Source organism: Ambystoma mexicanum, chromosome 7q, assembly GCF_040938575.1.
Source record: "Ambystoma mexicanum isolate Mex_15411 chromosome 7q, UKY_AmexF1_1, whole genome shotgun sequence".
NCBI lineage: Eukaryota > Metazoa > Chordata > Amphibia > Caudata > Ambystomatidae > Ambystoma > Ambystoma mexicanum.
In genome coordinates, this window is record NC_090941.1 from 143,591,679 (window position 1) to 143,604,151 (window position 12,473).

General features: G+C 49.9%; 1 protein-coding gene across 2 annotated transcripts in view; it reads left to right on the plus strand.

Annotated features, from left to right (window-relative positions):
- DNAJC3 (DnaJ heat shock protein family (Hsp40) member C3) overlaps positions 1-12,473 on the plus strand; it is a 534,981-nt gene that overhangs the window by 187,381 nt on the left and 335,127 nt on the right. The gene's annotated exons all lie outside the window — the stretch shown is intronic.

Genomic DNA, 12,473 nt, shown 5'->3' on the forward strand with positions numbered 1-12,473 from the left:
AACAATATGCCATTACAACATTCATACATGGCTTCTTGTAATATAGAGACTGATTTTCTGGGCATTTGTAGCCCAGAACTTCTTTTAACCCCCGCCCCCTTTTTTTGTACGGAGACTAGGAAGAGGGATGGAGTAATAAGGTTGACTGGACATGGTAAGCCTACGCCATGTGGGAGTCATTGGAAACTGCAGAGCAAGAATGGGACATATAAAAAAGACACAGGTGAGCCAAATTGGAGAGAATGAAAGACGGATGCTGACACTGTGGAGGACTCTGAAGGTGAGCAGAGCGCAGCGGCCAACGGGCACATTGTGCAGAGGAGCAATGTTGGGAGAAGTTCATTGCTTTTCTGTTTCGGGCTGGCGAACACAGAGGAAGGCAAAGCGGGAAGCAAACCACTTACAAGGTGCACTAGAAGTCAATGTCCTGGGAGCGCAGAATGCCGAAGACGCTATACAGAGCCGATAAGCCCAGGGAGAGTGAGCAGGTTCCCGGGGTGCTTCTAGGCAAATGCCGTGCACTGCGTTCTACGCAAGAGAATACAAGGAAAGACCGTGAAATCAATACTGATACGAATACTGTAGAAAGAGCCTAAGTAATGGCAGTACAATTATTGTTGATACAAACGTTGTTGCGAGAAAGAGCCTAAGTATTACAGTGGCCTTGGCCCAGAGTGTCCAAGCTCTTCCAGCTGACACCCGAAGAGACCAAAAAGGAAGGTTTCCTCTAACAGAGGCAAAAAGGGAAAGAGGAAGGCCATCGTGGCGGTACCCCTCCTGGACGACATTTGGGAGGAGGGCCTCGCCCTGATGAAGAACCTGGCCACAGCCCCAGCCAAGCAGGATCGGCTAGAGAAAAAATACTGGGTGCTGGAGTCCGCACCCAGCTGCCTAATGTTGCAACCGTCGCCGGACTTGATGGTGTCGGCGGCTGCGAGGAAGAGAGCTAACCCCTCTTCATCCTCTGTCCCTGCAGACAGCAAGGGAAAGAAGTTGGACGCCATGGGGAGAAGGATCATCTACTCCGCGCTGTCGACAGTCAAGGCGACCAACGCATTGGTGATTCTGGCCAGGTAGGACAGAACTCTGGTACAAACTGGCTCTGATTCTGGACTGACTGACTGACTGCCTGCCGACAAACTGGTAGAGGCAATATCACTCCTCCAGGAAAGGGAAGTGGCGTCGGACCATGCCATTGCAGTGGCCCTGGACATTGCAGACACAGGTTTCGGAGAGATAGGGAATGGTGTCCGTTTCCAGCGTTGAGGCAGACTGAAGGCCACCAACTTCCGCCAGGAGGTCTAGACAAGAGTACTGGATATGCTCTTCGACGAATACCTCTTCGGGAAGATCGCCGACGAGTCTTTGCAGGCCATCGAGACTGACATAAAGACGGCTCGTGCCCTGGACACTCTTCAGCAACACCGGCCATCCTTTCGCACCTCCGGCCGAAGTCCAGCAGATCGACAAAGGGTTTCAGTGGAGGTTTCTCGTCGTACCGTCAACCCTCCCGGTCCATGACCCAGGAGGCCTACAGAAGCCACTCCAAGGTTTTCAGTGGAGGTGGCCAGCGCAGTCGTCACGGTGCCGAAGCAGGACTGAACCGGCCAAGATGTCGGGGGGCCCCCACCCATGCACCCTGGTGGGCGGCCAGCTCGCGAGTTTCATCTGCGAGTAAAAGATCTCCACCGACATATGGCTGCTGGATGCTCTTGCCCACGGACATACCCTGGAGTTTCAGCAAAAATGTCCATGGATCCCTCCGGTGGCCTGGCAGGAAATACGCATCCCTAGGCTACTGCAGGAGGTACGGGCCATGCTACAAAAGGGAGTGATGGAGCTAGTTCAAGATGACTACGGGGCGCCAGAGTCTACTCCAGATACTTCTAAGTAAAGAAAAAGACTGGAGTCTGGAGGCCCATTGTAGACCTGCAGCGTCTCAACAAATGCCTCCGGTCCCAAAAATTCAGGATGATCACGTTGCAGTACATGCTCTGCCAATTGGCGGAAGGAGACTTCTTGACGTCGCTGGGTCTGGAGGGCGCGTACTTCCACGTCCCCATCCACAGGAAGCATCAGAAGTTCCTACGCTTCGTGATGCAAGGAATACACTACCAATTCAAGGTCCTCCCTTTTGGCCTGAAGTTGGCGCCCAGGGTGTTTACAAAGTGCCTGGCCCCAGAGGCGGCCCATCTACATCTACAGGGTGTACACGTGTACCCGTACCTCGACGACTGGCTCATCCTGGCCAAGTCAAGAGAAGTGACATTCGGACACACAGAAAGGACCGTCCAGCTGCTGACTGATCTGGGATTCTCCATGAATTAGCCAAAGTCCTGCTTGATTCCATTGCAGTTCCAGGGAGCCAGGCTCAACACGTTCTCCTGCCTGGCATGGACCTCGGAGGAGAGGGTAGCGGCAATTCTGGGGAAGATACCATGGCTGTTGTTGCTGAAGACCGCCACGGTACGGACCATCAAGTCGCTGCTAGGCATGATGTCTTTGTGCTCTGGGTTTCAGAACCCCCCCCCCCCATACCAGGAGACGGTCACCACGGATGCTTCCCTGGAGGGCTGGGGAGCCCACACTGGACGTCTACACTACAGAGGCCTTTGGCTGCCAGAAGAGAAGGCTCTCCACATCAATATCCTGGAGTGTGGGCAGTGTTCTGGGACCTCAAGTCATTCCTTCATCCCTGAAGTGCAAAGTGGTGAGGATCTTCAGACTACACCACCACAATGTTCTACATCAGGAAGCAGGGGGGCACCCGATCTCCAGCACTCTCTAGAGAGGCGCACGACATGTGGCACTGGGCCATCGACCAAGAGATGTTCCTCATCCCCTTTCACTTGGCAGGAGACGAGAACCCCATCGCCGACTCCCTCAGCAGGGAGCTGTGTTCCTGCCACGAGTGGGAACTTTGGCAGGATCATGTGGACCACATCTTCAAGTGGGGCAGATCCCAGATCGATCTGTTTGCGATGGTGGCGAACTCCAAATGCCAGGAATTCCCCAGCAAGTTCCAGCAGCCGAGGAGCATGGGGCACCCGTTCTCCTTCCCGTGGGAAGGCCTGTCCCTGTACGCATTCCCTCCACTGCCGCAAGTCATCAATTAACTCAAACATTGCTGATGCAGGATGTTACTCTTTGAGCTAGCAAGGCCGAGGCGGATTTGGTACCCGAACCTTCCCAGCCTGTCAACGTCTCTTCCGGTCAAGCTGCCAATGGTCGTGGATATGCTCACCAGAGGACGCGGCGCAATCCTGCACCATGACTCAGGATCGCTGAACCCGAGTGCTTGGCTCCTGCAGCCCTAGAGTTCAGAGTATATGAGTTGCCAGCGGACTGCAGGGCGGGGTTCCATGTGATATTTTCACTGCAGAAATTTCGCCATACAAAACTTTTGCCATATTTTTGCGGCGAAAATAACACATGGACCCTACGGGGGACACCCCCGCAACCCCCGCATCATTTTTTTATGTGCGGGGGACACCCCTACACCTAATATTTTCGACACCAAAAATATCGCCTATGGCAGTTCCCGACGACCATATGTACGCCGATATTTTTGGTGGTGGAAATATTACCTGATACCCAGGGCGGTCCTTACCAAGGCCAGAGCGGCATCGACTGTGAAGTCCTACGGGCACAGGTGGAAGTGTTTCAATACGTGGTGCCGGTCATAGAAGATCAACTCACTGAGGGTCATGGTCCCGCAGATTTTTATGTACTTGTTGTCCTTGGCCATGGTGGGGCTGGCGCACGCCTCTATCAAGGTTCTTCTGGCGGCTATCTCCCCCTACACCAGGTCTCCAGGACGATCTTCTCTTTGGTCAAACCGTCTGGTCAAGGAGTTCCTCAAAAGACTGTTTCGATCTTTTCCGCCGGTTAAGGCTCCTGCCCCGGCATGGGAACTGAAAGTGATGCTGACTAGGCTCATGGAGGCCCAGTTCGAGCCTATGCATCAGACCCCTCTCGTGGAAGACTGCTTTCCTCGTGGCCATCCACTCTGCCAAGAGGGTGGGTGAGATCCAGGCCCTATCCTGCAAACTGCCATATCTGACTTTTCACGACTCGAGGGTGGTGCTGAGGACGCACCCCTCCTTCATGCCAAAGGTTCAGTCGGAATTCCGCCTCAACAAGCCTTTGGTGTTGCCTGTGTTATTTCCAAAACCTTTGTCGCCTGCTGAGAGGACTTTGCACTCGCTGGACGTTGCTCGCGCTCTGAAGTTCTACGTGGAACGCACTAAGTTTTCGGAAGATGTCTTGTCTCAACTGTTTGTGAACTTTGGTCCTGTGAACCATGGGAAGGCCTTGGCCAAAGCCTCCATCTCAAGGTGGCTCTCTGGCGGTATCAGTTATCGGTTGGCAAACCGACCGCTGCCCGGCTGTCCGAGCCCTTCGACCAGAGCGATTGTTTAGACTACGGCGTTACTGTCTGGTGTGCCCCTGTTGTACATCTGCAGGGCTTCTACGTGGAGGGCCACGCACACCTTCACAATATACTGCGTCGACATGGCTTCCAGAGAGGATTCCAGGGTCGACCAAGCAGTGCTACGCAACCTGTTCGCTTGAAGGTGAACCTGTTCCAGAGGTAAGAGTAATTGCTTCTGTTGAGCTTTGCCACCTCCTGTGGTTGTGCAATGTTGTACTGCTATGTATTCTTTATTCATGAGCATGTGAATCCATGCCAGACCCCATGCTGGAGAAGGAACAAGTTACTTACCTGTAACTATTGTTCTCCAGTATGGGTCTGGCATGGATTCACATGCAAATCCTCCCTTCTACCCCTCTGCGGCTCTTCGTAGTCATACTGCCACTTTACGCGCTTGCCACATCTGAAGATGGCTGCCAGAGGAAGGGTTTAGGGAGAGGGCAGTAATTGGCTTGGGGGCAGTATGACCCAGAGTGATTGGTTTAGAGGAGAAATACAGTTTGTAAGTGAAATGAAACAGTTTTTTTCTTTTACTGAGTATTCCCGGCCTGACGACTGGGAATATCCATGAGCGTTTTAATCTATGCTAGACACATGCTGGAGAAAAATAGTTCCAGGTGAGTAACTTGTTCCTTTCACTGACACAGCAGATTCACTCATAAGATTGGCTGAATTTGTATTAAGGCTCCCACTCTGCTCCTAATTTATAGTGACTGCTTTCTTTTAGCTTTTGGCGCTTATGCAAGCACCAGAGATCATTAATTGCTCTGTAAACGATCGCTCTTTACTGTTACCATTGAATTGTCAGAGAGGCAGTAAGCAATAGGTTTCACATTTTCTATTTTGTTGAAGTCTCTACAGAGCTGAGTTACTATTATTTAAATGACACTAGCTGCGATACCCAGTATTGCCCGTGTCCTGATCGAGTGGTGTCTCATGTGCCCTAGAGGATGTTGCTCTTGTCCTCTGGTCGGCAAGTCATGCTGCTGTTTTTTGTTGTGTTTCAGAAGCTCTTGGTATTGATTTTCGCTTTGCATCAGATGGAGCTTTTCAAAGTGATGTTTGTTTTTTGTGCAGCATGTTTGTCACTTAATGGCTTCAGCACATTTGAGAAAATGTCCAAGAAAGATTGATTGTGCCTCTTCTCGTGAATGAACTTAAGTAAACTGTAACTTTGCCATTTCCTATATTTGGAGTGGTGTGATAAAAAGAAATGTTGATTTTCTTTTTTTTTCTTTCCGTTAAATAGTTTTGAACTGTATACTGTAGTAATACATTTTAAAGAAATAACCAACAAAGCTACCATTTTGCTTCAGACACTTTTCCAAATTGTGGCTCCTTCATGACCTTCTGTATTAAATGTGGGTGAACATCAGTAAATGAGGTTGTCTACGTAGTAGATTTTTTTTGCATCTAAACATAGACTACAATCTTGCCCCAGACAAAAGAGGAATCCATGCAAAATATGGTAGACATGGGTTCAACGGTGTGGATTTGTACAGCCGGGGGATTGGGTGTGGGGGGGAACACACACAGACACAAGGCACGCACGCACGCACGCTCGCACACGCACGTCAAACACTCTTCTGACATCTGTCACCTCCTGCAAGAACTTGATATCCTCGGTCTCAGCGAGACATGGTTCACGGCCAGCTCTTTCACAAGCTTTGACACTCTCCTCTCTGCACCCAGGTCTAACCGTTCCACAGGGGATGTAGCCCTGATCTTCCCCGAGTGGATTCCGTCCTCTGTCATTCCTATGCAGGCTTACTCCTCTTTCGAAAGCCTCATCTGCAGGCTCTCTCTCTCTCTCCTAGCCATTCCCTTACTGTGGCTACCATCTATCGGCCACCTGGTCAGATCTCCTCCTTCCTCTCTGAGTGGGCGGACCTCTCCTCTTTCCTCCTGTTCTCAACCATCAACACCTCCTTCTTGGAGACTTTAACATCCACCTGGATGCCTCCTGTCCCTCCTCTGGACTCTTTCGCGACCTCTGTGACTCTCTCTCTCACTATCCTCTCCTCTGGCCCGACTCACTCTGCAGGGCACACTTTTGACATTCAGATATCTACAGACCTTCCACTCTCTATCCCTCTCACCACTCCTCTCTCCTGGAGTGATCACTTTCTCCATTCCTCCCAGCTCACTCTCTCCACCTCTCAGGCCAAGCCACCTCCAGCACTGCCACCTACCTTCTCGGTTATCCGACCCATGAAGCGTGCGTCAGTGGAGGCTTTCGCCACTACTTTCTCACCGCCCCATTCCCCCCCCCCCCCCCAACTCCCTTTGGCTGACTCACATCCTGACACAGTCCTCTCCATACTCCACTCTGCTATATCTGATACTCTTGATGTTCTTGCCCCTGTCATGAGGATCCGCTTGAAGCCCAAAGCCAAGTGCAACTCCTGGTATGGCTCAAACCTCACCACCCTTAAACCGCAAGTCCAGGGTGGCTGAAAGGATATGGTGTGCTTCCGGTACATCCTCTGACAAACTGGTCTGCTGCCTGCTCCAAAGGCAATACCGGCTCGCTCTCCGCACCAAGAAGAGAGCCCACATCCAAGTCTGGGTCTCTGCAGCATTTAACAACTCAGCCGAACTCTATTAAAATCTGCAAGGAGCTGGCCAATCCTGCTGCAGTTTCTACCTCTCCTATCCCTTCCCAGGCCCACTGCACAGCCCTGGCTTCTCATTTCATCTCGAAAACCCAGGACATCATGTCCTCCCTCTCTTGCTCTCCTCCTGCCCCCTCTATCCCCTGCTCTTCCTCCAGCCCTTCTTCGGCCACCTCTCCTCCCTTCTTCTGTGCCTTTCCCCTGTTGTCCCCAGACAAGGTTTCTAGACCATTCCGATCTATGAAAGTCTAGTCAAAACAGGTTCACCCCTGTTCCTCAAACCATCAAGTACCACATGGATACCCTGGCTCCTGCTCAGGCCAACTTCTGTAACCACTCCTTCGGCACTGGAGTCTTCCCTTCCCCCCTGACGCACTCCCTTGTGCACCCTCTTCTTAAGAAACCCTTAGGCGACCCGTCCTGCCCGGGTAACTATCACCCTATCTCTATCACTCCTTTCCTCGGTAAACTCCTGGAAAAGCTGGCCATCTCCCAGCTTAATCTTCACACTCAATCTGTTGGTAGTCTCCATGACCATCAGTCTGGCTTCAGAGCTGCCAGAAGCACGGAAACTGCTCTCCTGAACATCCGTGAATACCTGCTCTCCAACCTTTATTCCAACACCCCCTTTGTCCCCATTTTACTAGATCTCTCTTCTGCCTTTGACACGGTCAACCATGCCATCCTGCTCAACCGTCTCTGTGATAACCTGGGTATCGCCGATCAGGCCCTGGCTTGGCTGACCTCTTTCCTCTCTGATCGACCCTCCCAGGTCCAACTTGGGTCCTTCCTCTCCTGCATGTCTATCTCTACCTGTGGTGTTCCCCAGAGGTCCAACCTCTCTCCCTGGCTGTTCAACCAATACATGGCACTTCTTGCCCAACGCTTTGCCGCTCTCTGCCCCAACTTTCAGTGCTATGCGGATGACACTCGACTCATTTTCAGGCTCCCTTCTGCCACTTCTTCTCCTTCTTTCATCTCTGACTGTCTGTCTGCTATCCAGGAGTGGTGTGCCACCAATGATTTCTGCCCTAATGCCAGTAACGCCGAGATTCTCCTCATTGGCACACTCTCCCTCCTTTCCTGTCACACTCTGGCCAGCCTCTCTTGGCACTCTTCCTGCTCCCACCTCTGAGGCTAAAAACCTCGGGTTAGTCTTCGACTCCACACACTCCTTCTCTCCTCAAATCTGACGTCTCTAAGAAGTCAGACTACCAGCTGCACCTCCTCAGAGGTATTCTTCCTTTCCTCTCCTTCCCCCCAGAAGCTCACTGTCTCCAGAGCTCTGGTTCTCACTAGGCTGGACTACTGCAACAGCCTCTTTCTAAATCTGCCTGCTTCTACTCTCCGCGCTCTGCAAATCATCCAGAACAGGACTGCGAGACTTGTCCTTGGCCTCAAGCCCAGGGATCGTATCCCTCCAGGATTGAAATCTCTGCATTGGCTCCCAGTGGCTGTGAGGATGAAGTTCAAACCCCTCTGTATTGTCCACAAGGCCTTCTGGGGCCTGGGGCCTCAATATCATCAACTCTCTTCCTAAATATCTTCTTTCTCAAGCTCTTTGCTCATCCACCTCCAACGCCCTCAGGGTCACTTTCTTCTCCAAGCAACAAGTTGGTGGTTGATCTTTCTTCGGCTGGGGCCTCCCTCTGGAACAGCCTCCCTTCCTCCCTAAAACTTGAGGAGAACCATCTCTGGTTCTGTAAGCACCTCAAAACATTCCTCTTTGCTTCGGCTTTCTCTCCTCCTCTCACCTGCTGAACTCCTGGTTGAAACTGCACTGGACACCTGGATACTCTCTGAACTCGGACCAGGTCCCCTCCCCTGCCAGTTGCACACCTGCACTGCCTTCTTGGCAAACCCTGCGCTTGAGGACTGTTTTCTGTATCCCTACAGTCCCCTACCAGCACTTGACACCTGATGTCTGCACTTACCCTTGCCACCAGCTGGCCGCACCTTTTACTCACTGCTTTCATTTATTCTATTTTTTGTTTATTACTGTCAATCCCATGTACTGCACTCCCCCCCCCCCCCCCCGTCCACTTTACCTCTTCTCCCTTCCCATGCACTTGCGTGATCTCAATGTTCACCTGGCCTAGTAAGATCGTTGTCTGTCTTCCCTCTGTTCCCCCTCCCTTGCCTCGTCGCACCTTGAAACACTTGTGTAAACGCGCGTTATAAATGCTGTATCATATCATATATTGCAATGTTGAAGACTATCCTGATTTTTTTATTTTTTTATTATTTCAGTATTGGCCTCACCATACAAGTGCTATAACGCCTTCTTTTGAATTAAGATCATTGTTGTTAATAGGCAGAGATTGCTGTATTTGGTTTGGGAAGCTCCCATCGTTGTGCAGTGACTGTGGGCTCTTCCTTTGAGCTGCTACTGTACTATAGGTGGTGATTAATTTCCAATTTGAATTCTAATGCAAACACCACCACGAGAATGCTGTTGAGGTGGTAGAAAGTCTGACGTTTTTAAAATGTATTTATCTGTGGCTGCGAAACGCCTGTGAAGGAGGATTACAGCACAGTGTTTCTCCAGGGAGTTTTATTTGCTGTAAACCAATTTTATTTAGCGGTTGCTTCCACTCGCTGGATACTGGGGTGAAGAAGCATTATACTACTGGAGGAAAGAAGCCACACCCATTGCATGCTGTTATTTAAAGTCCTCAACTGCTGTGTACCACGAGTGCCACAAGAGTTCTGTTCAGATGTATGGTGGTTTGAGTTCTGAGGGCGCTTACGGCTAATATTTCATGGTAAATCTTGTGAACAATAGAAGCGGGTATGTTCTGGAACAGAGATGTCTTATGTGTATACTTTGAAGTCGAGGATGCCTAAAGTTATTCTTCAGGACGCGGGGGGTCAAGTGGGAGGGGAACCCAACTGAGACTCCAGCAGTGCAGCCCAATGAATTGACTTCAATTGAGAAAAGACAACGTACTTCTGGCAATTTGCATGCTCAAGCCCTAGAGTTTGATATCCAGGTTTTTTTTAAGCCACTAATACAAAAGGGGGAGGGTTTGACAAGAATTGCACCATCCAAAACCTTCAATCAGACCCAATACAAAATGGGGTTACCTCGTATTCTGTTTGATATTCCTGATTCTGACCTGGTAATGGGAGCACAATCAATCAACTCTGCCTTAGTGGTAACGATTGATCACTCAAATTGACCTGAATTGGGGCTGGATTTGTAAATGAGCCTTTGGAGAGAGACCAGGCTCAGGAACCAATATTGACCCTTCTAGTACTGCCCACAACAGTGGCCTAAGTGCATTTTGAACGGGATGAGGCCCCTGCTGTGAAGAAACCATATTGATGCACTTCCTGAAATGGAAGGTTCGATTTGGGGTGATGAATCGCCATTGAGAATGCGACCTGCTGAATTTCCAGCCCAGGACAAGGATTCCCAATTGCAGGATGCACCGATGACTGATTCAATTGATTCAATGCTAGTGTAAGAAAGACAGGGGGGGGCATAAACAAGTTTTGGAGGGGCTGAACTTTCCAGGTCTCCAAACCTGTATGTAGAGTTATGGACTCTTCAATGAACTCTTCGGTTTCCTTTGTGAATCCTACCCCAAGAGGATCATTTGGTTTGGCGGTGGGGGTGACCCCTATGTTAGACGTAACATTATTGGCCATGAATATGTCTGTTGGCCATGAATACATTATATGAGGTATTAAATAACAGGTTTGCAGAGCAAACTGGTACATTGGTCATGATACTTTCAAAAGTCTCCTGCATTGAAGATCACATAACAGTATTAGGTTGGGATAAGTTACTGACTTTGACAGAGATTTTCAATGGATCCCCTGTAATTGTGAAGGATATGTCGCTGTCTTTGGACACCGGGTTGGTAAGGTCTGGGCCCAAGAACCATATTTGTCAGTTTAGCAATACATGGGGGGAGGGAAGGAACCCTTTCAAGAACATCCACATAATTGTGAACCTTTAATAAATCCTGTATCCCCGCTAGAAGATGGGGATGATATTTTGCAGGATACCACCGATCAAGTATTTAATATATTTAAGCGGAACTGGATGGGGGGGATGTAACGTTTTACAAAGGCCATAAAAGTCTAAAAACCAAAGATACTATGAGTGGTTCTAGAACATTATCTACCCCTCCGCATGACTTGTTTATAATGAACGTTAAAAGGAAAGGCTGAAAGATGAAACCTAAATTTGCAGGAAATAATCGGGGGGGAAAAGCCTATAGATGTAGAATTTGATTAGTCTCTCTTGGCTATAGAGGAGGGAGAACAGCGGCCTCCTCCCCAGTTAGATAATACGCATCTGATTAATATATCTACATATTCTATTGAAGATTTATATGATAACAAGGACTCTCCTATATGTGTGAGAAACCAGAGGGTTTCGCACCTGCTAGTCCCTGGGGATCTCGCTCTCGGGTGGCCAGGGCACGGCCATCGCCTTTGGATCCTGATGCTGGGGGTGGACCAGTGCAGGAGGATCACCTGTGTGAGGGGTCTTCAGAGAGTGCGGGTGAGGCAGCTGATGGTGAGACGCGGTATCCCCCCCTTTTTTTTCATCTACACTATCCTATTTTATTGGATTTTCCAAAGTCCCAACCCCCTCACCCTCAGCCATTTATTTCACAAACACTGGGCCGAGGAAGAGTATGACTGAGAGCAACCAGACCAACTCTCTCACACCGTACTGGACATGTCCCGTTAAACGGGTCAGGCCCTTTACACTAAGTGCATACACTTGATACCAGTTGGCTTCCCTGACCATGAATAAAAGGCAACACCTAAAGACACACTCTGAGCAAGGCGGAACACGAGCAGAACTTCTGGGGCAAGGGCATACCTACTGGAGCAGAGCAACGGACCAAGGGACGTGAGCAGCGGGCCGAAAACCCGAAGAGTTTCCTATTGGAGGTTGTTGCCTCCAACAGACCGTGAAAGACATGTGGAGAAGGCCAGATCCCATAAGTGAAGATTGCATTGTGTTCCAAGGACACTAGCCACCCTCCCGGGAGAACGGCAGAGTTGGGGAGGCGAGGCCAAGCCTGTGGTACTAACCTTGACTCGTGAATTGAAAACAGCAAAACAAGAAAGAAGCGCACACAACCGGTGAGTTGGCAAGCAACCTGAGAGACGTGTGTTAAAACGAATGAAGTAGCAACATTATATCACAAAGTAAAGGCTACATGAGACGTGAAGTAAGGCAGACCTGTGAATGAACTTTGAAGTAAAAAGCAGCTGTGAGATCAGCGATACTAAGTAACGCAGTGGTCCAGCAAAAGAAAGTAGCCCGGTTGAATGTCTCAGTGAAAGGTGCATTGTTTGAAGTTATAAAGCAAACCGATAGCGAAAGCAAATTAAGTGAAAGAAACCATGAACTTTGAGTTGAAGTGTTCTTGCGGTGGTCTGGTACCACGCAC